At 39.4% G+C, this 14,519-nt stretch overlaps 1 long non-coding RNA gene across 1 annotated transcript; it reads right to left on the bottom strand.

Moving 5' to 3' along the window:
- Nucleotides 1–3,986: 3,986 nt before the first annotated feature.
- Nucleotides 3,987–12,387, bottom strand: LOC108538609 (uncharacterized). Its single transcript, XR_001888130.1, has 3 exons — nt 12,324–12,387; nt 4,640–4,853; nt 3,987–4,297 (listed from the first exon to the last, which is right to left on the bottom strand). It is a non-coding gene; the product is annotated as an uncharacterized LOC108538609 (long non-coding RNA).
- Between the last annotated feature and the right edge of the window lie 2,132 nt (nt 12,388–14,519).

The raw sequence follows: 14,519 nt of genomic DNA, 5'->3' as shown, positions 1-14,519 counted from the left end.
TTTTGAGACAGAGTCTCGCTCTGTTGCCCAGGCTGGAATGCAGTGGCACAATCTCGGCAAGCTCTACCTCCAGGGTTCACGTCCTTCTCCTACCTCAGCCTCCTGAGTAGCTGGGACTACAGGCGCCTGCCACCACACCCGGCTAATTTTTTGTATTCTTTAGTAGAGACGGGTTTCACTATGTTAGCCAGGATGGTCTCGATCTCCTGACCTCGTAATCCACCCGCCTCGGCCTCTCAAAGTGCTGGGATTATAGGTGTCAGTCACCGCGCCCGGCCGGGCTCAGATTATTCACACTCTCCTGGCTGACCCTGGGGCTACACATGTGTACACAGGAGACTCCCTAGGGCCCCATGGAAAGCCAAAGCCTGGCAAGTTGAAAATGACCTGATCTCTGATCCGTGAACAGGGGATAGAAGCCTTGTTGGCTGGAGGTATTTGACCAATAGACTACTAAGGCAGGCTGACACAGGTACAAACCCTAGGAAGTAAGTATGAAAACGAAAATTCAAGAACAGCAACCAAAAGCACTTAAACTGAAGTATCAATGGCTGCACCTCCCAGGAGACAGGTTATTTTGACCCAGTCTTTGATTTAGTAATCAAAGACTTCAGAGTAGCTATTATAAATACATTCATAGTGTTAAAGTTATTCAAGTTTAAAGAATTAATGTATGATAACAATGAATTAACAAATGGAGAGTCTTGGTAAACATACACAAATTATAAAAGAGAACCAAATGGAAATTTTGAAGTTGACAAGTAAATGAACCTGAAATGAAGTTTCCTAGAGAGGGGCAATTCATAGCAATTTTGAGATGGTAGATGAAGTAATCAGTAAATTTAGAGACAGATTAATAGAAAGTATCCAATATGAAGAGTACAGAGAAAGAAAAATTGAAAGTAAAAATAAACATTGTCTCAAAGACCTATAGAAATACACCCAGTATACCCACATAAGCATGTGAGAGTCCCAAATAAAGAAGGCTAAGTGGAGGAAAAATTATTTGAAGAAATAATGGCTGAAGACTTCACAAATTTGATGAATAAATTAATCTACACATACAGGAAGCTCCATTAACTGCAGCGAGAAAAAGCTGTATGAGAAAGATTGCAGACATAGTGCAGTGGCTCACGCCAGTAATCCTAGCACCTTGGGAGGCTGAGGTAGGAGGATCATTTGAGCCCAGGAGTCCAAGACTAGTCTTGGCAACATAGTAAGACCCCATCTCTAAAAAACTTAAAAATGAAAAATAAAAATTAGCTAGACATGGAGGCATGTGCCTGTAGTCCCAGCTACTCGGGAGGCTCAAGTGGGTAGATCACTTGACCCCCAGAATTGGAGACTACAGTGAGCCATGATTGTGCCATTGTACTCCAGCAACAGAGAGAGATTCTGTCTCAAAAAAAAAAAAAAAAAAAGAAGGAAGGAAGGTTACTTGTTATATGTTCCATTTATATGAAATATCTATAACAGTCAAATTTATACATAAAGAAAGCAGATCAATGTCTGCATGGGACTGGGGACCGAAGCAGAAACTGACTGCAAATGAGCAGGTGCCACTTTCAGAGTGACAGAAATGCCTCAAACTGGACTGTGATGATGACTGAACAAGTCAAAGTAACTAAAGTCACTGAATTGCACACTAATACTGGGTAATTTTTATATGGAAATTGTTCAAATTTAAATACATTAACTAGGCAAAACTCATGTATTACACACACATACACAAGATACATTACAGCTTTGCCCCATCTCACAGAAACGTCCTCATTGGAACACAGTAAAGATATAACACTGTGGAAAGAATGTTGAACTTGGAATCCTAATGTGTGAACCAAAATGCTTGTTCTACTATTTACTATGTATAACATTGGCTAACTCGCTTTCCTCTCTGAACCAATTTTTGTACCAAAAAGTGAAAATTAAATAAGAGTATACATGAAGTATCTAAAACAGTGGGTGACCAACATACTGGTATTTGTTTGCCTTTATGTTTGTTACAGTGGTCGCTCTCTGTGGGCACCAAGCACAGGAGAAAAAAAGTAGAATATAGAGTTGCTGCAAAATGTTTGTTTGACAAGCTGAGGGCAGATGAACCAGGTGAGATTAAGTTGTCTCAAACTGATGTAAGCCATCAGAACACAGACCAAACCCCAACCAAGATCGACAGCTTGAGTGTGGCCATGATCTGCAAGGCTCCAAGGCAACTCCCTCTATAAGCATAGAATATGAAAGTGGTGGTGGGCAGCAAATGCCACTCCACACTGTTTTATCTGTCCAAGGCATCCTTCATCTCTCCAGCGGCTTCCTCTCTTCCTCTGGGAAAGCATGCTCCCCGTTCTGCTGCTCACACTCATCCCTGATTAGACACCCCATGCCTGTGCTGCTGCGTGCTTTCAACCATGCATCTGCAGTGCACTGCCCTGGCCACTCTGCTCCTCTTTCCTGACGTCTCCTCTGCCTGATCATAAGTCCCTGTAAAGTGGAGACCATATTTTACTGTGCTCCGTGTATTCAGGACCTAGTACTGTGTCTGGCATATTATAAGAATTCACTAAAAATACGTAATTATCTAAACGGAAATGAAAAGCACAGAGATGAAGGGATTTTATAGATGAGATTGTTCAAGGTCATGGAGGCCACAGGTAGCAACAAATCATGGAATACATAGAAAAGGAATTCAGAGGTAAATTGGCATTTTCTGAACAACAATTCAGTGATGCTTTGTCCCAGGCACTTTCCATTCCATTATTTATGTTTTAAAACAGCTCACTGAGAGGTATTATTTTCACTCTTTCAAGAACTCACAGAAATTGTATTTGTCTATGATGGTGACCTCTCTAGGAAGTGTTAAAGCCAGGATTTGTCCCCAGAATTCTCGCTATCTCCACCAATCCCTGCCATTACATGCATCCAGAGTCCACAAATAATCCATGTCCATTTTGGATAAGGTGTAGCTCTATGATGTGCCTTCCTTAAGGACAAATAGATGGCAGATGAGCCAGGTGATATTAAGTTGTCCCAAACTGATGGTCATCAGAACACAGACCAAACCTCAACCAATATAGACAGCGCAAGTGTGGCCATGATCTTTAAGGCTCCAAAGCAACTCCCTCTATGGTGCAGAGAAGCTGTGACCCACTGTGCCTCCCAGTTATCTTTCTCAGCAGGTCCTTTAGACACTTTTCCGTCCCTGATGCTGTATTGTTAATAGTCTGTCTACATCACGAATCTGAAGAGAATGGAATCACATAGAAGGCACCTGTGCAACAATCCCCACATCCAACACCCTTTTAATTCCATCACTGCATGGGCTGTTTTTTTCAACCCCTCCCAAAGTCCTCTTTGCCCAAGTTACCTCTCCCAGTGAACAAGGCACAGGCGCCTCAGGTTTTCCTAAGGCATTGCCTGAAACTTTAAAACGTTTCATTCTCGTCGGCGATCCCCAAAGACTCCTTAGCTTTGCACTCCATACAACCTCTCTCCTACAAGCCTCTCTTACGCAACCTTGCCTGCCCTTCAAGAATACATTTTTCTAAGGAAGCACCAGCCCCATGGAGATCCCCCTTATGACTCAGTCAGTCATGCTCTTGTCCTCATCAGAATTCATAAGCTTCTCATCTCTACGGATACAATGAAATGTATGCTTTTTCAGAGCACCTGGTATGTTGTGATACGCTTGTTGTGTTATTATTTGAGTACCGAATTCAATGTTTGTGTGCACATACCTTTTTCTACCTTCCTGCAGATGAAGGTCTCTGACGTTACCCACACTGAGTAGCAGGAGGCCATGCAGGCAAGAGGTAGCCAGATAAACAGGTGGAAAGACAGCACTGAATGCACTGAATCTCTAGTCAATTTCTTTCCTTTAAACTGTATTTTCATATCCTAGAGGAGCAGCTTTCTCCTCCATCTCTCTGGGCTCCTGCCTCGTGCCACAAAATAGGATTTTGTAGTCACCCACAAGGAGAGGGGAGTCTGGATCTGCTTTTCTCTCAGCAGCTCTTTATTTCTCTTGACAGGAGATTAACACGCAGTGATGGGATCACAATCTCTGGCCTTGCCAGCCACTTCTTGAAGATCACGAGACATACGGGTCTTTGATCTGCTATGGCTGAATGTGGCCTGCTCACTGAGCAGTTCATCTCTGCCCTGTAAGTTTAATTCAGGTGGGAAATGGAAACAATCTCATTTTTGTACTGGATCCAAGAAGAATTCTCCAACTCAGCCTTATCAGCGATGAAGGAGATACTTTAATCCCTGACGTCTGCACCATATGTCAACTTGTCGGAATCTGGGTGAAGGGAGAAGAGAATAAGGAACCCTCAGGCATGACGTAGACTCTAAAAAACATCTTGATTACTGTAGGATAATCAGACATTGTCTCAAAATACTTGCAATGATATTTGTGTTTAAAATTTGGAATTATATGATTCCTCCTCAGCATAAGCTACCACCTGAATAGCTATTTTTGAACTTGTGCTAGAAGAAGCAATTTTCCATTCTGATATGCAACAGACCCAGAATTTCCACTTCTGCATCCTAACTAATCACAAAGTGTCATTGCTAATTGCACAGACCCAGCTCCTCACGTGGATACAATTTAGTTCATGTATGTTGGCAGACTCCTCATTACCTGGCTTTTGTCATATCCATGGCAGAGCAGAAGTAACATGGGCTGTAAATTCAAGAAATGCCCTTTCAAAGACACGTCTCACTTTAAAATCCCTCGATCTCTAACACAAAGCCTGTGAACTTTCCAAAGCCCCACACCAGTTGCTGTTGCATGAAGGAACACGTTGTATCAGAGCTTTGTCTCTTCAGCAGAAGAAACAGAGAATCCGTTCCATCTGTGAAATGGGAACAATCAAATAAACTTTTCATATGTTTTTGTGAGATTTTAAAGTAAAACACTTAACACTTTGCCTTCCTAGCAAACTGTACACGTTAAATAAATAATCGTATTCTCTGCTGCTGGTTTGTTGTTGTTGCTACGAAACCCTTTCAGAAAGCCATCCCCTTTGACAACTTTCACATCCAGTGACTGGACTCATTCATGAGTCTGTTCACATAAAATTATTCCCTAACTCTAACACTAGTCATAACAATGACAAAGAATCCATCAATGCAGAATTATTTTAATCATTAGAAAATTGTGGAACCTCTCCTTGTTCTTAGTTTTATTTTTATCTTTGAATCACAGCTGTTACTAATAACTCATATTTGTTACAATCATGTGTTTTTATCATCAACCTCATTGTATGACAGAAGAATCATAGCTATCAAGAAAATCATTTAAGCAGGAGAGGACAGTCTTGACGGAGCCACATGGGAAACAGTGACATAGTGCCCAGAGGACCAGAGGTGGCAGTGCAGGGAGTACCGCAGGGTAGACTTGAGCGAGGGGGCAGCACCAGGCAGCTTGCCGGCTGCACTTGCTCCTCCTTTCCAGGTGGGCTTCAACACTAGTGGAAGGAGGCTCTAGGGAGCAGGCATGGCTGATCAGAGACCTGGGTTCTGCTTACAGCTCTTCCCTCCCACCTGAGAGGCTAGGTGAGTCAACACTCCCACTGAAGCCTGTATCCACCACCCACACTCCCTTAAAGGGCTGCGGTTGCTCTCATGATGGATAATATAAAACTGCCCTGAAAGAGATCAGGATGACACCAATATACTCACTTCATATTGACACTGGCCCTATCAGAGCCCCGATTTCCAGGAGTGTAGAAGGTTGGGCCCAGATGGCTCTGGGAACACTGGACAGCCAGGGCTCACGGGCCAGCCGGGGGTGACAATTTTGAGAAACATTCATTAATATGAATTATTAGTAATTCCCAGAAAATCATTTCCACATAAAGGAGAAAAGGAAACTTAGATGGATGTTCTCTGCCAGGTTTTAAATAGCACTCTCTTGAATTGTGCAGATTCTGTGGCATTCCAGTAAAATCATTTTCAAGAAAGTTCAGCAGGATTCTTTCGAACCAAGAGTGGTGTGGAGCCTTTTCAAAAAATAAATAAAAGTCACAATTGAAGTGGTGATGTTAGCCACTTTGTCTCTTATTTTGCTGGGAATATGTCTAATGTTTGCCTATCAAGACAAAGCTGTTGGCATGCTTCTTTAAAATGTACCTTTCTGATACCAGTATGGTAAGTGTTAGTCACAAAAGCATGTAGAATTTTACCAACTGTTTTTGCAAATCTTTAGAAACTCACATGGCTTTAAAAAAAAAAAAAAAAAAAAAACTCTGAGTGGAGTTAGGGGTGGTGTGACAACCAGAAAAAAATGACTCAGATACCATAGCCTCAGCCCTCCTGCAGCAAGAACCGGTCAATGCTTTGCCATAGTGTCCCCTTCTCTCGTCAGGGAATGCCCCCTGCCACAAGTTTCTTTCTTTTATTACATCTGAAACTTTTACTACATTTACTACTTTGTATTAACATAAATTCTATTACTCATGCAGTTATTATTCAGTTTTTTCTTATCTCTGAGTTAATTTTGACAGCACATCTTCTTCAAAACCATTAGTTTTATGCAGACTTGCCAGCTGATTCCTATAGGGTTATACAAAAAAACTTATTGCTTTTTATTAGGTAGGTGAAAAAGTAATTGTGTTTTTTGCCATTACATTCAATGTAATAAAAGCATTACATTTTGCATCAACCTAATAATTTGATTATTGCTGCAGACATTAATATATGACTTTTATTATTTCTGAAGTGTGGTTTTTCTTTCATTTTAAATGGCTTGTCAAAGGTTTTCTCTCCTTAATTATTTCAAGCAATAGAAACAACCAAAATACAAGTAACTTCATATTTCTAAATAAAATTACCATTATTTTCTACATAATTTCATAATTTTGGGTCTTCATCTATATGAAGTTTTTATACTACTTTTTTCTGTTTATTTTATTTTGGATTTCTTCTCATTGGCTCTGTTTATTCTTAGAGGACCACGGTGCTCCTGGCCTAGGTCCCAGTATAGTTGAGACCTGCTGGGGGTGAGGAATGCCTGGAGATGCTGCCACTTTTGGCCAGAATAATATAGATAATGACATCTAAATAGTAAATGGGCATACTAAATAGCAGCTTAGATATCTCTGAAGGGAGAAGTGGTGGAATAAAAACACAACAGTCCGAACTACTTGAGATTCATCACAGAGACAATAAATTGAAGAAAAAAAGAAGAAAAGGTAGGAGGTATGGAGGATAAAATGAGAAAATACAACATAACTGTAAGAAAAAAACAATATTTTAAGCAATAGTATGTGACAATGTTCCAGAACTAATGAATAACATGAATCCTTGGTTTTAAAAAGGTATGTCAAGCCCCAGAGTAAATAATACTAAGTCCATACCTAGACATATTGAAGCATAACTGTGGAACATCAAAATGAATGAGCCAATTATGTACAAAGGGTCATTAACTGGACAGACAGCTGACTGCCTTTTCAACAACAACGGAGGAAAATTTCAGTAGTTCAAAAATCTTTAAATTGCTGAGGAAAATAACTGTTAACCTAGAATTTTAAAAGAGCAAGAGAAAAATAAAGAACATTTTCAGATGTATGAAGACTTAAGAAGAATACAGAAAAAGTTGAGCACATAGTGGAGAGCAGAACAGTGCTTACCAGAAGCTGGGGTTATTAGCAGGGAGCAGAGGATGGGGAAATGTTTGTCAAAGGATATATGATAAGAGGAATACATTTCAACAGATAGGCTGTACCATAAGGTGACTAAAGTTAATGATGATATAATGTATGCTTGAAAAATGTGAAAAGAATGGATGTCATGTGCTGTCACCAGAAACATAATAACCATTGCGGTAATGTATTTGTTGATGATCAGATTTAACCATTCCACAATGTATACGTGTAAAAATGTACAATGCTATCTGTCAATTTTTTTTAAAGTGCAAGAGTAACCTAGGTGCGGAATAATCAGACTATTCTAGAAGAGGCAACTTCTGGTTTAATGCTTACTGAGTAAACTACAGAATGCGCAGGAAAAAAGGGAGAAAGGAAACTTTATTCTAAAGAAGATATGGAAAGAGAAAACAAGCAATCAAACAATGCAACAGGGAAGAGGAAAAAGGATATTAAAAGAAAACCCACCATACATGACAGTTAAGTTGGGGTATATTGAAATCACCGTAAATAGAAATGCACTCAAGGTCATCTATTGAAAGACAGAAAACATTTTACTGGATATATTAAGTGTAGCTATGAGCTCGTTGAAGGAGCCCTGTTATATACATACACAGAGAAAAAATAATAAAGTAGTGGAATAAAAATACTATATCAGTATTGACCAAAAAACCAGTACAGTAATGTTAGTAACAGACAAAATAGATCTTATGTTAAAAAGCAGTAACAATCACTACATATAAATACATGGAAAAAATTCGCTGTTAGTCACATTTATATGCACTTAATATTCACAACCTTTAAATACATAGAGCAAAACCTGCCAGAAATTCAAGGAGAAATGGACAAATCCGTAATCATAATAGGAGATTTTTAATGGACTAATTTCAGAAATGGGTAGAAAAATCAGAATACATTGGAAATAGTGTAGACTTTTGGGATAGCAAAATCAGTAAGTTTGGTTTGATGAAAATGCATCACAAAGTACCCTAATAAATGAAAATATACAATATTTTAAGTATGTAAAGATTTTTAATATTGGCAAAATATTCTTAAATGAAACTTAACTGAGCAATTAAAATGAATAAGCTAGAGATTCCTGGATCAACATGTACAAATTTCCAAAACAATTTGAAGAGAAAAGAGCAAGTTGTACAATGTCCACACTCTATGACATTATTTATATAAAAGATAAAAGCCTGCAAAAGAATGTAGTGCATTCTTGTGTACATATACACATATACGTGCATGTATGTGTGTATGCCTATAGATGTAAAAAGGATATGAACATATGCATGAAGTTCATGATAGTGGTTATACATGGGGATAGAAAAAATGGAGCTGGATCTCTGATAGAAACATTGTGAGCCTCAATTTTATATCTAGTTTTAATATCTGTAAAATCTAAAACAAAACAAATACAATTTTATATTAAGATTTTGTAATTTGGCGGAATGTAGATACAAGTTTATTTTTTTCTATTCATGTTCCCATCAACAGCATGTATACTTATATAATTCTACGCTATTCATTATGTACCATTTGTGCTTGTCTAAATGCATGCTTATCATAAAAACTCCTTGAGAAGCCTGAAATGGTCAAGTTATAAGATAAAACAAAACTATCTTGCAAACAAGGAAATATCTGGACCTTGAATGATTAACTTAGTTATTTTTTTGCAATTCTATTGAACTCAGTGAATTACAAGTTCTTTATCCTCTATCTCTACCTGAATGAAAATTTGGTTTTCCAACCAGCATCAATGTTAAGCATGCAACTCTAACGTTCTTTTAATTTCCTTATGTGTATGAGTCCGTTCTCATACTGCTATAAAGACATACTGGAGGCTGAGTAATTTACAAAGAGGTTTAATTGACTCATAGTTACACGTGACTGGGAAGGCCTCAGGAAACTTACAATCTTGGCAGAAGGCCCCTCTTCACAGGGCAGCAGGAGAGAAAAAGAGAACCATCAGGAGAAATATCAGACACTTATAAACACCATCAGATCTTGTAAGAACTTGCTCATTATCACGAGAACAGCATGGCGGAAACCACCCCCATAATTCAATTATCTCCACCTGGGAGATAATTGGAACTTGGGGATTATTATAATCCAAGGTGAGATTTGGGTGGGGACAACAGAGTTCCCATACCATTATGAGAACATAAAATTTAAGAAGTAGAACAAAGTCAGTTAATGTTTATTGTTTCTGAAAGTAAACTTTCATATTCATCCCCTTTGAGACAAACAAACAGGTACAGAGAGGGCTAGATGGAGCTTACTGCTCAGCAGCTGGAGTGTGCTTCGTAGTGCCCAGTTTAGAGACAGCAGGTTCCTATGCTCAAAGCTTTCTGTGCATTTCAGAGAGATGTTTATAATTAGCCAGTGCTAGGGCAGCAGCAGCCCCATTCCACATCGTGATGTGGTAGTGGGGCCAAAGTTTTATCAGTCTTCAGTATTTCTGGAAGATTTCAATTTAGAACACTGAGAAATGATTTTTCTCCCCTTGTGATTGAATTCATTTCCCCAATCAACAAATATTGATCAGTGAAAATTACATAAGTTCAGTAAAATGCAGTTTTTGTACTTTAATTATGGAGCTATTATGTTTCCTCCTATGAAAATACCTTGTCTCCTTTCAATATTACATTGAATCTACTCCTTTCCCAAAATAAGATTTCCCTACTAAAATATCAAAAACTAAATTTCCAACATGTGAATGAACAAAGCCAGCTAAGGATAATAGTTGGAGCTGGATATGATAAGGCAAAAATGTCTGGTCTGGGTAATCAATCTTATTACCAATTCTTCTAAAATCCCAGACCTGATCGATCATTAGCATTTACTGAAGATTCTTTGTTGCCACTTGAAACTACCTGAATGAGAACCTCTGAGTGGTGGGAACCACGAATTTTCGTTTTTAATAAGGTGCTGAGAACAATCTTGGTGATTGTCTGTGTTGGCCATGGTTTTCACCTAGACAATGTGTAAATTAATTTGATTTTGCTAATCATTACACAATGTACATGTATATCCAATCGTCATGTTGTATACTTTAAATATATGCAATTCTTTATTTGTGAATTAAATATATCCTTAAAATCTCAGTGTTCAGGCCATGATTACATCAATTAAATTGGACATGCTGGGAACGGAACCCAGGCACTGGCAGTTTCAAAGTCCTTCAAGTGATTCCATGGTTACACAAAGACTAAGAATCATTATACTGGTTCAAAAACATTTTTTAAATACCCAACTATAGTTTGGGTTGCAAGGACAAGAAGGCTTATCTACCTCCAATGCAGGGCAAATAACAAAGTATTTAAATTATCTCTTTAAAAAACTGTTGTTTTTCAACTTTTTATCCTGTCTCCTAATCCCAACAACAGGATGTTTCACTATTCCTTGTAGAGTTTCTTATGAAGATGCATTAAAAAGTGACCACTTATTTTCTGTTATATATATTAATAGCCGCATAGTCTATAACCAGGTTTCTCCTAAAAGGAATAAGACATGCTAAATTTTTTTTCTGTCAATAATTATGCTTCAGCTGAAAAATTAAATTGTTAAAATAGAAATTATCTAAGCATTTGCAAAACTGTTTTTAAGAAGATTCAGAGATATGCAAACATCTAGGCACAATTTGATACCATGTTCATGTTAAAGTATAACTTTCAAAAGTAAAAAAAAAAAAAAAAAAATGACCATCATACAAATATAAAATGAATGCAGGGCCAGGAGAGGTGGCTCATGCCTATCATCATCTCAGCACTTGGACAGGCTGAGTCAAGAGGATCACTGAGCCCAGGAATTTGAGACCAGCCTGGGTAATATAGTGAGACACCATCTCTAAAAAAAAATTAAAAAAAAATAAAAATTAGCTGGGCATGGTGACTCACGCCTATAGGCCCAGCTACTCAAGAGGCTGAGGTGGGAGAATCACTTGAGCCCAGGAGGTCGAGGCCGCAGCAAGCTGTCATCATGCCACTGCACTCCAGCCTGGGTAACAGAGCAAGACCCTGTCTCAAAACACAAAGAAACACAAAAAGACATGAATGGATATCAAAGATTTTATTCAGCTTGTTAATTGATGAGGGAGTCAGTAAGATTATAAAGCTGGTTCAAAGAGTATTTAAAGAGGCAGGTTTTATACCCAATTTAAAATAATGTTAGTCTAAGTTTGTTAAATTGGATAGAAAACTGACTAAAATCCTACTGGTCCACAGTCTGTAACCTTTGGATGTATGTTCTCTATCAGACACAAACTATTTGTATCTCTATCAGCCAAAAATCTACAAGTTAAATGCAACTTCATTAAGCTGGGGACCATTTGCTAGCAATGAGTCACACAAGGTCTGTTCCTCCAGATAAGCCCTGTGGGGCCTGTTAAATTGCCCCCAAAGGACAGTGAGAGACAGACACTCACATTTTTGTCTTATGGTCATGTTGTAAGTAATTTTTAAAATACTCTGTATATCAGCCACTACTTAACTATATTTTCCTTAAGCAATTTTAAATGAAGACATTTTACAGAGTTAAAATACAGATGCTCATACATCACTAGGTGAGGACTACACTCCCTCCCTTTGGGTCCTGACTTGGCCTTAAACTTCCCAGCATAGCCTAAGAAAGTCACTACCGAACACGAGTCAGCCCAGGCACAGGTGACCTAACCTCCTTTCCGTGTGAGTATTAAGGTGCGCCTTGGCTCCTGGGTGGAAATACTTCCTGGTGTCACATGGAGTTCAATGGAGCTGACACAGCCTTCCTGCTGCCACTCAACTTGAGAAAGCTCATGCCTGCAAGGGCTGATCTCAGGGAGGCGACTCCAGGTTTGTTCCTCAGTTCTCCAAGAGCCACCTCCTGCTTTATGTGGCTCAAAAAACTGAGGAAACAGAAAGAACACGCCAGACTGTGAATCAGCTTGCAGCCTGCCTTCCGTTCCAAGCTTCCTGATAGGCGGGCAACAGGCGTACAAAACAATTCAGTTTCCTTAGTAACAGTTTACAATGATTGAAACGCTACTTTATTAATTAGGTTGCACTTGCATAGTCTGTATGAGTTAAAGATAATTTAATACTTAGGACCAGAGTGGTTTTTGTTTTATTTTATTTATTTATTTATTTATTTTTGAGACAGAGTCTCCCTCCGTCGCCCAGGCTGGAGTGCAATGGCGCGATCTCGGCTCACTGCAAGCTCGGCCTCCTGGGTTCACGCCAGTCTCTTGCCTCAGCCTCCCCAGCAGCTGGGACTACAGGCGCAAGCCGCCATGCCCGACTAATTATTTTGTGTTTCTTTTGTTGTTGTTGTTGTTGCTGCTTTTTTTTGTTTGGAGACAGAGCCTCACTCTGTCGCCCAGGCTGGAGTGCAGTGGCACCATCTCAGCTCACTGCAAGCTCCACCTCCCAGGTTCACGCCATTCTCCTGCCTCAGCCTCCCAAGTAGCTGGGACTACAGGTGCCCGCCACCGCGCCCGGCTAACTTTTTTCGTATTTTTAGTAGAGACAGGGTTGCACCGTGTTAGCCAGGATGGTCTCAATCTCCTGACCTCGTGATCCACCCGCCTCGGCCTCCCAAAGTGCTGGGATTACAGGCTTGAGCCACCACGCCCGGCCTGCTTTTATTTTTTAACTTCATCCAACCTACTCTTTACTTACTGTTTGCATGCAGTATCTCTATTGATTCAATTCATCTTAGGGACAGATTATTCATTGCCCCACAGTGAATATTAAATTGTAATGGTGTAAGCTAAAAATAAAATCCTAATACCCCAACCCACTGAACAGACTCCCTGTTGACCAAGAGACCCCAGAAAATCTAAGGTGAATTAAATCTTATAATCTCTATGTTAACATTAATGATGGTAGCTTGTGCCTAAACTCCAAAAGGTGGCAAGTGTAACAAGGCATGGTCTGATCGCGCTTCCTGTCATGGCCAGGAATTCAGTTTTTAAGGTTTTTCTGGGGTCTCCTTGGCCAACAGGGAGTCTGTTCAGTTGGCTGGGGGCTTAGGGTTTTATTTTAGTTTGCACCATTAAAATTAAATATTAAACAGACTATTTGTGGCAATAAGACAACAAATTGTAAAAAAAGACCTAAAGCTATGCAAGGAAAGAGTTGAGTCATGCCCTGCAAACCATAAAATCTTGTTAAATGGGTTTTTTAATTAACTGAGTATAATGTGGCTTACTTTCCAACCTGACTCTAGGATAACATCATATGGCAGATAGCAGACCCCTTATCTTAACTTAAGCACTTCTTGCTACTGACTTGAAGTCTTCAGACAAAGCTTAACTCTTTCAACCAACTGGCAACTAAAGAATCTCTAAAACCCACCTATACCTTCTAAGCCCCATTTCAAGATGCCCTGCCTTTTGGGCTTAACCAATGTATGCCTTTCATGTACTGATATATAATTTTCCCTACAATTTCTGTCTCCCTAAAATGCATGAAACCAAATTGTAACCCCACTGCCTAGGGAACGCTTACTCAAGGCTTTTGAGTTTGTGTTTTCTCCAGGCTGCAGTCACTTACATTGGCTCAGAATAAACTCTTTAAAATATTTCACAGTGTTTGGTTTTTTCATTAACAATGGAGACCCACTGGAAAGTAAAAAGGTGGAGAATTTCCTCTTAATGTGAGGTGGACCTAAAGAGAAGTATTTCAGCAGCAGCCTCGAACTTCCTTTGACAAGACACCCCCTACCACACCCTCACCTACCATCACTTCCTTCACTGTATCTCTCATTCTTGTCCCCTTTTCTCCTTCCTCCACCACCTGCACTCTTCCTTGTCTCTCAGTCTGATCTTTGTTTCCCCTAGTACCCCTTCTTTCTCTTCTCCACTGTCACTCCCAGCTGCCCTTCCTGGGA

The sequence above is a fragment of the Rhinopithecus bieti genome, unplaced genomic scaffold (assembly GCF_001698545.2).
Source record: "Rhinopithecus bieti isolate Rb0 unplaced genomic scaffold, ASM169854v2 scaffold_16180, whole genome shotgun sequence".
NCBI classification, from domain to species: Eukaryota; Metazoa; Chordata; class Mammalia; order Primates; family Cercopithecidae; genus Rhinopithecus; species Rhinopithecus bieti.
The sequence above is the reverse complement of the archived record's forward strand: the minus strand, read 5'-3'. Positions and strand labels throughout refer to the sequence as shown.